The sequence below is a fragment of the Rosa rugosa genome, chromosome 2 (genome assembly GCF_958449725.1).
Source record: "Rosa rugosa chromosome 2, drRosRugo1.1, whole genome shotgun sequence".
NCBI classification, from domain to species: Eukaryota; Viridiplantae; Streptophyta; class Magnoliopsida; order Rosales; family Rosaceae; genus Rosa; species Rosa rugosa.
Window position 1 is genome coordinate 43,480,445 of NC_084821.1, and position 13,992 is coordinate 43,494,436.

The 13,992-nt window shown below is 39.9% G+C and overlaps 1 long non-coding RNA gene across 1 annotated transcript; it reads left to right on the forward strand.

Annotated features, from left to right (window-relative positions):
- The first annotated feature begins 9,060 nt into the window (after positions 1 to 9,060).
- On the forward strand, positions 9,061 to 11,949 carry LOC133734846 (uncharacterized). The gene is made up of 3 exons (XR_009858617.1): positions 9,061 to 9,976; positions 10,652 to 10,727; positions 11,653 to 11,949. It is a non-coding gene; the product is annotated as an uncharacterized LOC133734846 (long non-coding RNA).
- Positions 11,950 to 13,992: the final 2,043 nt, after the last annotated feature.

Here is a 13,992-nt window from a genome sequence, read left to right on the forward strand (position 1 = left end):
TATTTGTAGGAATGAATCGAGGGGAACTTGAGCGCTTAGTTGATAGTGGGACTACCCACACCATATTAAGGAATAGACAATTATTCATTGAATTAATAGCCTATAATTCCTCCGTGACTACGATGATTGGATCATCACAAGTAATAAAAGGGCGAGGAACTGCCAAATTTTTGCTACCTAACAGCACAACATTTAAAGTCACAGACGCTCTGTATGCACCAAGAGCTAATCGAACCTTGTTAAGTTTCAAAGATATTTGTGCCAACGGTTATCATGTAGAAACACACTGTGAGAATGGAATTGAATACCTTTATATTACCTCTAATGAATGTGGAAGGAAAAGAATAATCGATCTTCAGAACGTAGCAGATTCGATGCCTGATGCGTTTACTGATATCGTAAAAGTGACGAGATCACATATACCAGCTGCAAATGTGCTTGCAAGGTTAGAAGTCCCCAACAAGGGGCACGGTGCCGCAGATAGAGGCACTGCAACCACACTTAGTAGAGGTGTGGTTGAGGCCGTGGCTCCCCAAGGAAGAGGGGGAGGCCACTTGGTTCGATTAACGCTCACCCAAGGAAGAAGAGGGCGAGTAAGGCACAAACAGATCCATTAATCATCAATGTAGAGAATCCCTCTCATGAGATTGTCTCTGATTATAGTTATGTCCATTAATCAATATTGGAGGACGCTCTGATGTTTGAAATGATTCCAGAGAACAAAGAAATATCAATGGATTATTAGAGTGCGTATGAGTTGATGGAAAGATCTTCCATACACATTGATGATGTATTTGCATACACTGTTGCTCAAGAAATCATAGAGCACGATGATATCGAACCACGCTCTGTTGCAGAATGTCAACAAAGAGCAGATTGGCCTAAATGGAAAGAAGCAATCCAGGCAGAATTAGATTCTCTGTCAAAGAGATAGGTATTTGGTCCAGTAGTGCTAACCCCACCAAGTGTAAAGCCTGTAGGACATAAATGGGTCTTTGTCAGAAAGCGGAATGAGAAGAATGAATTCCTGAGGTACAAGGCTCGCCTTGTGGCGCAAGGTTTCTCACAACGCCCTGGAATTGACTACGAGGAGACATACTCTCCCATAATGGACGTTATAACGTTCCCTACTTAGTTAGCTTGGTAGTTTCCGAAGGACTGGAAATGCAGCTCATGGATGTAGTTACTGCATATTTCTATAGGGATATGTATTCAGAGATATATATGAAAGTGCCTGATGGCCTTACATTGCCCAAATCAAGTGACTCTAAACCACGGAGTGCGTTTGCAATTAGTTTGAAACACTCACTTTACGGATTGAAACAATCCGGGCGGATGTGGTATACCCGTCTACGTGACTACTTGATTGGGAAGGGATATAAGAACGATGAATTATGCCCCTGTGTATTCATAAAGAAAACAAGTTCCGGATTTGCAATTGTAGCTGTATATGTCGATGATATGAACATAATAGGTACTCTTGATGAAATAAGAGAAATCGCGAGCTACTTGAAATCCGAATTTGAGATGAAGGATCTTGGGAAAACTTGATTCTGTCTAGGCCTTGAACTAGAACACCGAGTTTGTGGTTTGAGTTCTACCACTAAAGAGCCTACTTGCATTAATAAAGATAATGCAGCTTGCATCGAACAGATGAAGCTAGGGCATATCAAGGGTGATAATACAAAACACATATCACCAAAGTTTTCTACAATCAGCAACAACAGGCCCTCCTCAAGATTCAAGTGAATCAAGTAAGATCTGAGGAGAATGTGGCAGATTTGTTCACCAAATCATTGCCTAAGGGCATATTTGAGAAACATGTGAAAAACATAGGAATGCGAAGACTTTCCAAGCTCCCTTGATTAATGTAAGAATCAGGGGGAGGTACGGTGTAGACGTTAAGGGGAGTCTAACAGACACATGTCATCCTCAAATGTAAAAGGTGCGTTGTGCTCTTTTCCTTCGACCAATGTGTATTTTTTTGTCCCATAGGATTTTTATTGTTACTTGGCAAGGTTTTTAGTGAAGCAACAATTCATGCACCATTTCGTCTTTGACTTGGCACAAGGAGGAGTGTTAAAGGAAAAACACATTATGTGCCTTTGTCAAAGTAACTGATGAAGAGGGAATGAAGGAATTACAATCACAGCTCAATCAGCATTTAGTATCATTATTGTAATTGATATTTCCGTTGTAATTCTATCCCTATATAAAAGGATTATGAAATGAAATGAGTAGACCAATTCCAATTTACTTTTACAATATATATATTATTAAAGGAAAAACATATTGTGTGCCTTCATCAAAGCAACTGACGGAAAGGGAATCAAGGAATCAGTGATTACCATCAATCAGCACAATTACGGATCAATCAGCATTTAGTATCATTAATGTAATCGATATTTCCATTGTAATTCTATCCCTATATAAAGGGACTATGAAATGAAATGAGTAGACCAATTCCAATTGTCATTTTACTTTAACACGTTATCAGCACGCTCAGAGCAAATAGCCAAAAGAAAAAAATCCTAATTTTCTAGTTTCTTTCCGTCGAAAAAAAAAACCCAAAACCCTAAGAAGAAAAGAAAAACATTTTCTTCTTTTCTGCCGCCACTGTAAACAAAAAAAAAAAAAAAAAAAAATTCCTCGAGCAGCAGCCCCATCCTCTGCCATCACCACCGCAGTACACCACAACCAGCAGCCACAGACCGGCCTCCAGCCTGCCCAGTCGGTCGCCTGCTGCTCCGATCTTACCATCGCTGCCGGACAGCCAGATCGATCTTCCGGACCACAGCCCCGCCTGCGCCGATCCCAGCAGCCCACTGCATCGCCGCCTGCAATACCCCGACCTGCACAACCCAGCAGCCCCGGCGTTCGCTCATCCGTGCAGCCTGCCCAACCGCACAGCCCACCGGCGTGGGCCCTTCACCGGCTGCAGATCCCAGCATCCTCCAGCCTCGATTCCGTCGCTACTGCTCCCCATACCTGCGGTGCTGCACCTTGCCGTCGATCCCAGCAGCCTACCGACCCCGCCTAGCCGCGGCCTTGCACACCCCGCCTTCCCGCTGCCGTCCACAACCTGCGTCAGCTACTCTTTTGCAGTTCTGCAAACCAGAAGGAAGAAGAGCAGAAGGAGGAAGAAGACGTGAAGAAGAGAAAGGAAAAAGAGAAAAAAAACCCGGCCCAAAGAAAAGGGACCCGGCCGGAAAAAAAAAACTGTGCGGCCCAGAAACGAGAAAAAAAACTGCAGGCCCAGAAAAGAAAAACTGTGCGGCCCAGAAACGAAAAAAAACAGGCCCTGCAGCCCAATCAGCAGGCCCAGCAGAACCCGAAAAAAAACATCGCTACGCACGCCTGCATCAACACGCGCGTGCGTTAGGATTGTTTTTCTCGAAACCAAGTATGTTCTCTTTTATTTTTATACTATGGTATATTTAATTATTTATAATTAGCATTTTTTTATTTTTGAGCATGCTATTTTATTGCTTGTTATATATGTGATATATATTCGTGGAATCTAAAGCATGTGATTTTCATTTATGTCTACTAATTTTAAGCATGCTTTATACTTTATTATTTATGCAATTTTGAGCATGTTTTTATTTTATTTACGTTTTTATAAATTATGCCTACGCATGTTTTATATTATGCTATTGTTTATATTTTATTTTACGCATGATATATTATTACTATTATTATATGCAGCATATATTTTGTTGTATGTTTGTGCAATTTGAGCATGTCATGTAATTTATTTTTATATGCTATGTTTTATTTATTATTCAATGTGTTATAGTTATTTTTGTAATGCTACATATAAATTCCATTTTGCCATGATAATGAAAATTCATGTGCATTATACACACACTTACTGTGATAAAGTATTTTCACATAGCATCGAAAAAAAATGTGACCATTACGAATCTTGGTCTTGAAATCTAATTCATACGTGTGGAAAATAATTAACGTGGATGTCTTTCTGACTGCGTAATTTATTTCTTCTCTCTTGTTTATGTAGATGGCTGATCCAACTCGACCTGAATTTGACATTTTGGACTCAGAAGGACTTGAGTACCACCATTGGGTTTCCGATGTAGAAACTGCCTTTGTGGCAAAAGACTACACTGCCACCATTACCGACCCCAAAGATGATGAACTATCTAACAAGGTGAAAGCAAATGCCTTAATGTTTCTGTAATACCCGAAAAATTCAAGTTATTTTCCGAGAACATTTTAGAATGATTTCGTGGTCATGGGAGAATGTACGAAGCTTGGAGAAGTGTAGATTTAGTTCGAACGATTTTATTTCGAAAACGTACGTTAATTAGGGGCACGCGAAAATTGACTTTTTATACGTACAGAAATTGGGAAAACTTCCTTCACGAAAGTTGTAGAGCTCGTCGATACGATCGCGTGCATATGCGGAACGCAAAAATCGGAGTTCGTATGAATTAGTTATGTTTTTTTTGAAAAGTTTCCAATTTAGTATAAAGCTTCCATTTTCGGAAATTTCCGAAAATATTTTCAGAATTTCCAAAAATGGAAACCGGCTGCAGATTTCCTCCCGAAGCCGGAAATCGCCTCCAAACTTCCACCGGCCATATCTTCCTCCACCGGCCACCAATCTTCACCAAACTTCTTCCCTTGGCTTCGCCTGGTCCTTGCGCACCCGTATGTGGCAGCCTTCCACGGCGGCGCGGTCTGTAGCGGCGGCGGGGAGCTTGAACCGATTTGAGTTCGATTGTAGTCAACGCCGGTTTTCTCCTAGCTCCATCCACCAAAACTTCCGATCCTTAGCTCTATGAACTCGCCTCAACATGGTGATCATCATACCAGAAGGATCGCACCTGGAGTGACCGGTTTCACGTTCGTCGGAGCTCGACCGGTTTTCGATCGAAAACCAAAACCTTTCGATCGTGATATCTCGAGCTGTAGTGCATCGTTTTGATTGATTATTGAACCAGTGAGTTCACCTTGATGTTTTAAACAACTCTCCAGAAGGGATCAAGGCCGGAGGATGAAGTTTTCATGTCGAAATCATAGCACATCGGTTTCTGCAATTCTTCGCGGGTTTCTGGAAAATTTCCGGCCAAACCCAACTGTTTAGGTAATTTCCGGCCACCTCCTTTCACTTTCAGACTTCATGCTAGTTATGAAAATTGTTAAGCTTGTTGAGATGAAGAAGGGCAGCCCGGCCCCGACACCATTGGCGGTGGTCGGCGGCGGCTCTGCCACTAACTCCGGCGGCCCTTTCCGGCCACCTCCGGGGGTCAAAAATATGGTTTCTATACATTTTTAGATCCTAAATTTCAATACGATCATTTCGATATATTATACGCAATTTTTGGATATCGTATGATTAAGTTATGAATTTTTACGTTTCGATCAGTCTCGATTGTTCGATTCTTAATCTGTGAAGATCGAACCGTCTGATGGACTCTTAGTGAGGCGATTCGTGAGAATCCGTCCGTCAGATTTTTGTGTAAATTTGTGAAGATGTTGGTAAGGACGATTAAGGAAGATCTGACCGTTGGATCTTCGTGATGATTTTTGGAGGATGATCCTAAAGGCGATCCGTGAGGATCCGACCGTTGGATCATCATTTAAATTCGATCCGACCGTTGGATTGTCGTTTGAGTATGTTTTTGAGTTGTTGGCTAAGTTAAGGTCATGTTTGATTAGGTGATTGACGGTCTTCCTTGGGTGAGCGGTTTCGGTGTGTATTGTGTTGAATTGAAGACGCAGCGGGAATATCGAGGTGAGTAAAATCGCACATGGTTCATTTACGAACCGAAATTCAGTGATTGAATTCTATAGTGATTTTGTGAAAACTGTTTTAAGAAAATCAATATTTGTTTTAAATTATATGGACTTGATCAACTACGGTCCATAGGTAAGTAAAATGTATTTAAAATATAAAATGAATTTCTCGATTTTAAATGCATGTGAACTATAGTTGGTATTAGTGGTCATTCTTGTGAGGGTGACTATGTATATATATATTTACGTGAAATACATATTGGATGTGTGGTATTTGGTGAAGTGTGGAGTTGATGCGATTGATTTACAATTCGAGCATTACTCTCTAGAAGATATAATTTATCTTATATGTTGAGTTGATTATGATGAAGAGTAATTGAGTAAAGTGATGATTGAGTTGTGTGGAATAATTGATTTATAGAGTCGAGTAAAATTATCACATTGATGATTGAAGCAGTCATTCGTAAGGTGAACCTTGGCCCAGGTGACACATTACGATACAGTTAGAGCTCTAGTCTGTCTGCCATCATACTGCTTGGGGGATAAACGAGTTATCTATGCCCTTGGGTATGACATACTGAATGGGGTGATTAATATAATTAATCATGAGCCTGTAAGTATGATATACTGAATGGGGTGATTAATATAATTAATCATAAGCCTGTAAGTATAATATACTGCATGGGATGATTTATATAAATAAATCATAAGCCTGTGAGTATATATTGAGTAAACAGTTGTTGTTTTTGAGTAGCCATGTTGAGACGTGAGTATAATATACTGCATGGGATGATTAATATAATTAATCATAAGCCTGTGAGTATATATTGAGTAAGCACTTGTTTGTTTTTGAGTAGTCATGATGAGACGTGAGTTGATTGATGCTTGAAGTGACGTTGTGCACTTCAATTATTATGCTAAGAGATACTTAAATTGAATTGTTACTTTAAAATCGTGCAATTCCTTGTTTACTCATACGGGCTGTCAAAAGCTTACCGGGTTTGTGTTGTTGCAATCCCGGTACACTATTCAAATTGTGTAGCGGGTAATCTTACAGGACTGGAGAATCAGGGCGGTGATCGTGCGGTTAGAGCATTTGTTATAGTTTTACAACAATTGTAATAGTGAGGTGAGTTAAGTTCATTTGAGCCTCACAATTTGATTTAGTGAGAGTGTGCTGTAATAAATAACTTGAGGATTTGGTTTATTGTAATATTGAGTGGTGTGAAGTATGGTTGTTTATGAGAAAAAAATTCAGGACGTTATTTGTAGTTGTTATTATTCACGTTTCAATTTTGAATTTATCATTCAAAATTCGGGGCGTGACAGTTTCTTAGGCGACATATTGATCCTAGCCTACGCTGGGAGTACCTTCAGTTGAAGACACCCAAAGAACTGTGGGATGCCCTTAAGGGACGTTTTGGGAACATTCATGACACTTTGCTCCAAGAACTGGCTGTTCAGTGGAATGGAATCCGCTTGCTTGACTACAAAAGGGTCAATGACTTCAACAAGGACATGTTGTGCCTAAAGGCACGTCTCAATTTCTGTGGAAGGGAAATCACAGAAGATGATATGATCTACAAGACTCTTTCCACCTTTCCTACTTCAGCACTTATACTAGCGGACCAGTATAGGCTGGAGTATGACGACAAAAGAATCACAACCTTCAATAAGCTGATCAGCCTACTGCAAGTGGCTGAGAGACATAAAGAGGTTCTCTTGAACAACAATGCCAGGCCTACTGGGACAAAGAACATTCCCGAGGCTAATTATGGAAAAATGAAAGGTGGTAAGAACTCCAATGCAAAGGGGTTTAGACGTACTGATCCCTACCCACGTGGCAACAGTGCACCACGTGGAAAGGGACATGGGGATCGTGGAAACAAGATGCAAAAGGAAAGAGTTGACAATGAACCATGCTATAGGTGTGGATTCATTGGGCATTGATACAAGAACTGCCAAGCAAACAACAGAGTAGCAGCCAATTACAAGAGGTATAGAGAGTCTAAAGAACACGAAGCTCACTATATGGAAGAAGGAGGTCATGACCTAGACGTCAACCTTACAATTGCAGACTTCAATGGCAAAGAGGAACTTGCTAAGTCAATGGATGCTCTCAATCTTGACTGATCTGCTTTATTCATTTTATTTTCCAAAAGACAGTTGTGAAGGCATAATGCCTCATTTTTAATTAGACTACTACTTGGTCTTAAAGTTTATTTCAATACTGGTTTGATGAATTAGAACAAGACCTTGATTTGATTATCGTTGGCTTATTAATAAATTTTGAATTTTATTCTGAAGCACTGAATTTATTCAAATTTATTTACTACACATATTTACATGGTTCGAAATAGCATTATAAAGATGTAAAGCAATACATCTAGAGAAAAATTATTAGAATGAAAAGATTATCATTCTACTAAAATAGAAATACTCTAAAGAATATGAGATATATTTAAAGACGCTCTGTATGCACAAAGAGCTAATCGAACCTTGTTAAGTATCAAAGATATTCATGCCAACGATTATCATGTAAAAACACACTGTGAGAATGGAACTGAATACCTTTATATTACCTCTAATGAATGTGGAAGGAAACGCATGTTAGAGAAACTTATGAGTCAATCTAGTGGACTGTACCTCACTACGATTCGGATCATTGAATCCTATGTTGTCACCAACAATGAAATATGGGACTCTGACTCATACAGGCTTTGGCATGACCGCCTAGGGCACCCCGGTCGTGACATGATGATCCGTATTTTAAAGAACTCATATGGACATCCCTTCTTTCGAGTGAAAAATAAAATGGGACAAAAATCTGTCACACTGCAAGGTGTCGGTCCTAGTACTGCTCAAATACAGTCATTGCCTTCTGAAGTACCAGAAGCACTACCTACCTCCCATTATGCCTCATTGACTATTTCAAAGGCACATCACTCGTTTTGCAAAGCCTGCCCTTTAGCAAAAACAGGATAGAGACCTTCCTATGCTAAAGATACAAAACAAAACATTCCATTCTTACAAAGGATACAAGGAGATATCTGTGGACCTATCCATCCAGAATGCGGACCATTTTAAGTACTTTATGGTTCTGGTGGATACTTTGACACACTGGTCACATGTCGCTTTAGTGTCCACAAGAAATGCTGCAAAACTCTTAGCACAGACTATACGTTTAAGGGCTCACCACCCTGATCACCCTATCAAGTCTATAAGGCTTGATAACGCTGGAGAGTTTACATCAAAAGCATTTGATGAATGTTGCATGTCTATGTAATACCCGAAAAATTCAAGTTAATTTCCGATGACGTTTTGGAAATGATTTCGTGGTCGTGGACACGAGTACGAAGCTTAGAGGAGTGTGGAATTAGTTCGAACGATTTTATTTTGAAAACTGAACGTTTTAGGGGGGTCAAAGGAGTTGACTTTTTATACATTGGGAAATTGGGAAAACTTCCTTCATGAAAGTTGTAGAGCGCGTCGATACGAGTTCGTGGACATATGGAACGTAATATTCGGAGTTCGTATGAATAAGTTACGAATATTTGAAAATTGGGATTTTCTATAAATATGAAAAAAAATCCGAATATTGCAAATGAGGACAGAATTTCTGGAACTCCAGAAATTTCTCCCCATTTCTCTCCCGAGCCCAGCCGCGACCCCCTCCCTTCGTCACCTTCGTTCTTCCTCATCCGGCCACCGATTGATGTGAAACAAAGTGGGTTTTTCTGGTCTCGACCCCCTTTACGAGTTTGTAGAAGAAATCGAAGTGAAATACGAGCTGTATGAGGCTCTACAAGGTCGAGAAGAGAGCCTCGTCGGAGACGAAATCGCTCTTCCCCACTTTTTCTGGGCTCTATTTTGTCTGGCCATATCTTCCTCTACAGGCCTCCGATCGACCTGATTCCAAAAGCAATTTTTCTCACCGTGAAGTTTTCTACAACTTTCCAGAAGACATCGACTTGAGATAACCATCGTGGTGGCCGCTAGAAGACCGAGAAGCCGCACAGCCGAGCTGGAAATCGTCTTCCTTCGCCACCTTGGTTCTCCCAGCTCCGGCCACTATAGCTCGAGTTCTTTGAGGGCTTTTCTAGCCCAGAGGAAGTAGAAGCTATCCCCAAGAAGGCTTGCAGCGATTTGATCCGGGGTGATCGAATTTTGAAGATTGGGAAACTAGGGTTCTTCGGGTTTCAAAACTTGCGAGGTAAAATTCTACTTTTTGGCTTATAATCTGACTTTGGTGTAGTTATGAAAAGTGAAATTGGAGTTGAGTTGAAGGACTTTGATGTTGGGAGTTTTGTCTAATTTTGACTTTGGATGGGTGGCGGTGCCGCCACTGTGATGGTGGTTTCCGGCGACCTCCGGACACCCCAAGGACAGTTTCTGTCCATTTTTGTGTTCTACGTGTCGATACGATCGTTTGCATATATAATTCATAATTTTTGGATATCGTATGATGAAGTTATGAATTTTTAAGTTTCGATCGATTTCGATCGTTAGATTTGTGATATGTGAAGTTAGGACCGTCAGATGGACTTGTAGTTTTGATACGATGATCTTATGACTGTCCCAGTGGCTTTGTGTGGTCATGGGTGAAGATCCGACCGTTGGATCTTCGTATAAATGCAAAACGGTGATTAGGGAGGCGATTCGTGAGAATCCGTCCGTCGGATTTTTGTATAAATTTGTGAAGATGTTAGTAAGGACGATTCAGGAAGATCTGACCGTTGGATCTTCGTGATGATTTTTGGGGGGTGATCCTAAAGGCGATCCCTGAGGATCCGACCGTTGGATCATCATTTAATTTCGATCCGACCGTTGGATTGTCGTTTGAGTATGTTTTTGAGCTATTGGCTAAGTTAAGGTCATGTGTGATTAGGTGATTGACGGTCTCCCTTGGGTGAACGATTTCGGTGTGTATTGTGTTGAATTGAAGACGCAGCGGGAATATCGAGGTGAGTAAATCGCACATGGTTAATTCACGAACCGAAATTCGGTGATTTTATTTAATTGAGAAATTGTGGAAATTGTTTTACTAAAATAAATATTTGTTTTAAATTATATGGACTTGATCGACTACGGTCCATAGGTAAGTAAAATGTATTTAAACTATAAAAATGAATTTCTAGATTTTATTGCATGTGAACTATAGTTGGTATTAGTGGTCACTCTTGTGTGGGTGACTACGTATATATATATTTACGTGGAATATATATTGGATGGTGTGATTTACTGAGTTATATTTTGAGCATTACCCTTGGAATATGTGATTTATCTTAGATGTTGTGTTGTCTATGATAATGGGTAATTGAGTAAAGTGCGATAGTTGAGTCGTTGAGATGAATTAAATGAGGAGTCGAGTGAATTGAGAAAAGCAGTCATTCGTAAGGTGAACCTTGGCCCAGGTGACACTTTACGATACAGTTAGAGCTCTAGTCTGTCTGCCGTCATACTGCTTGGGGGATAAACGAGTTATCATATGCCCTTGGGTATGACATGACATACTGAATGGGGTGATTAATATAATTAATCATAAGCCTGTAAGTATGATATACTGAATGGGGTGATTAATATAATTAATCATAAGCCTGTAAGTATAATATACTGCATGGGATGATTTATATAAATAAATCATAAGCCTGTGAGTATATATTGAGTAAGAAGTTGTTTATTATTGAGTAGTCATGATGAGATGTGAGTTGATTGATGCTTGAAGTGATGTTGTACACTTCAATTCTTATGCAAAACAAAATTAAAATGTGCTTGAGTTGATTGTGTTACTTTAAATCGTGCAATCCTTTCATTTACTCATACGAGCTTTGCAAAAAGCTTACCAGGTTTGTATTGTTGCAATCCCGGTACACTATTCAAACGGTGTAGCGGGTAATCCTGCAGGTCAGGAGAATCAGGACGGTGATCGTGCGGGTTAGAGAATTTGTTTTAGTTTTACAGCAATTGTAATTGTGAGGTGAGTTATGCTCATTTGAGCCTTACAATATAATTTGGTGAGAGTGTGCTGTAATAAACAAATTTGAGATTTGGTTTATGTAATATCGAGCGATGTGAGGTGTGGTTGTTTTGAGAAAAAAATTCAGGTTGTATTTATGTGAGTTGTATTAATTCATGTTTCGGATTTTTAATTGTATTTAAAATTCGGGGCGTGACAGTTTGGTATCAGAGCGTAAGGTACATATTTGGTGATAATCAGTACTCCCCGAGTGATGACCCGTCTGCAGCGGATCCCCATCGTATACTCTTCGGTACTGGTATAATCATTGGGTATGTCTTAGTATGGGGTCTAGACAGCGTGTATGTCAGTAGGACGGTAGAGTTGTCTTCTAAGTTCGTATTAGAATAAGTTTAGTTTCCGCAGGTTGTAATCTTTGAGGAATGGAAACCTCCGGATTTAACTCTGATGAGTCAGTGAGGATTGTTTATGGAAATGAGTTTCCTTTTGTATGTAGAAGTGTTTGGTTGAAGGCATGGTGTGGACCTATGCTCGTATCTGATGTGGATACGAGTATTAATTGATAGTAATTTTGCCTTCTTAAGTTGGACATACAGATGCATCTGAATAGATTCTAGACTCATGTGGAGTTGTGAGTAGTGTTGCGGTTAGGGAAGAAATTATTGTGGTTAATTCTTCCATGTGCTTGTAAGTTGTTGAGCAGAGTTTGAGGTGCGAGAACGGAGTTTGATCTCGTGTTTGAGTGATTGAGACGAACGACTATATATTTGAGTTCTCTCCGAGTACCTAAAATCTTAAGGGCTATTTGAAGTGGGACTAGTGGTAGTTTTAGTATTTCTAAATTTAAATCGAGATCCGAGGAACATGTTTTGTATACGTGGTTGATGTTGCGAGCATCATTTTGATTGATATTTTGCGTTTCACAAAGACAACTGGATTGGAAATTCTCCGTTTGGACACCTTGGTCTGTTGACCTGACTATGACTTGTGGACATAGTTTTATTTAAGTGAAGGAAATTGATTTTGTGAACTAGTTTTCTTAAGTTTTGGATCGTAGTATGGAGTTGGACTGAAGTGAATTTGAGGTTGTTTGTGTTTTAAGTTTAAGTAGGCGGGACACTTAAAGTTTTGAAATGGAGTTTGATCTTGGTCGGTAAATAATGGGGAGATTTAGAGTCAACTCTCTGTAAATGTTATTAGATGAGGGTGTGTTTCTGTGGTGATGGATTTTAGGAGAAATGGTTAAGTGCAATTTTGGGTATTGATTGTAGTGACATTGTTGGGTATCCATAGTGGTTCAAGTGAATTACTATGCGATATGGAGTTTGATTCGGTTTCTAAATCGTAAATTCATAGGGTATGAATTGTGGTAAGTTTAATGGAGCAATTAATAGAGGAAATGGTTGAGATTTTATAAGATTTGTAAGAGTAACTCTAAAGACGTGGGTTTTTCCTAGCTAACTCAGGATGTGTTTAGCTTTATAAATCCCTAATCCTATCGATGAAATTGTTTGTGTTTGGTTTGACTCAGAGGATACTAGCTAGACCTCGATGCGACTTAATTGATTGTTGGATTCTTTTTGAGTGATTGTTTTTATTGCATCATTATGAAAGATGTGTGCAGTAGAGTTGTTTATGGTTTTGAAAATAGTATTGGGTGACCAAGGTTCGATCCTTGGTGTTGTTGTTGGTTAAACAAAAAGAAAAGAGAACATGCACACCATCTTATTGATTTAATATTACAAAAAGGAAATTGGAACTACGCTATACTAAGCCTAATCAGTAGCTCCGGATGGGTTGAGGCTGAGCTCAAGAGAAACTGGAGATCCACGGTTGTAACTGCCTGCGCCACCGAAATAGTAATCATATGCGCTACCTTCCTCGGAAGTAGTCTTCGGGTTACCATAGACGTCCTCGCCGTGCACGGGGAACAGAGGAAGAGTTTCAAACTCCTGGCGAACTCCTCCTCGTTGTTCCATGGAAGATTGTCCTCCTGTTGTGCCAAAAAAGTTGTACTGGTATTAGTATTGAAGGGTGAGGAAGATTATGAAACAAAATTTAAGTAAATAAATCCTTCATTACCAGTAGAAGCAGTGGAACCAAAATTGAGATCAATGGATCCACCAGCACCAGTAGAACTAGTGGACCCAAAATTGATGTCAATGGATCCACCAGCTGGCCCAAAATTGATGTCGATGGATCCACCAGCACCAGTAGAACCAGTGGACCCAAAATTGAGATCAATGGATCCA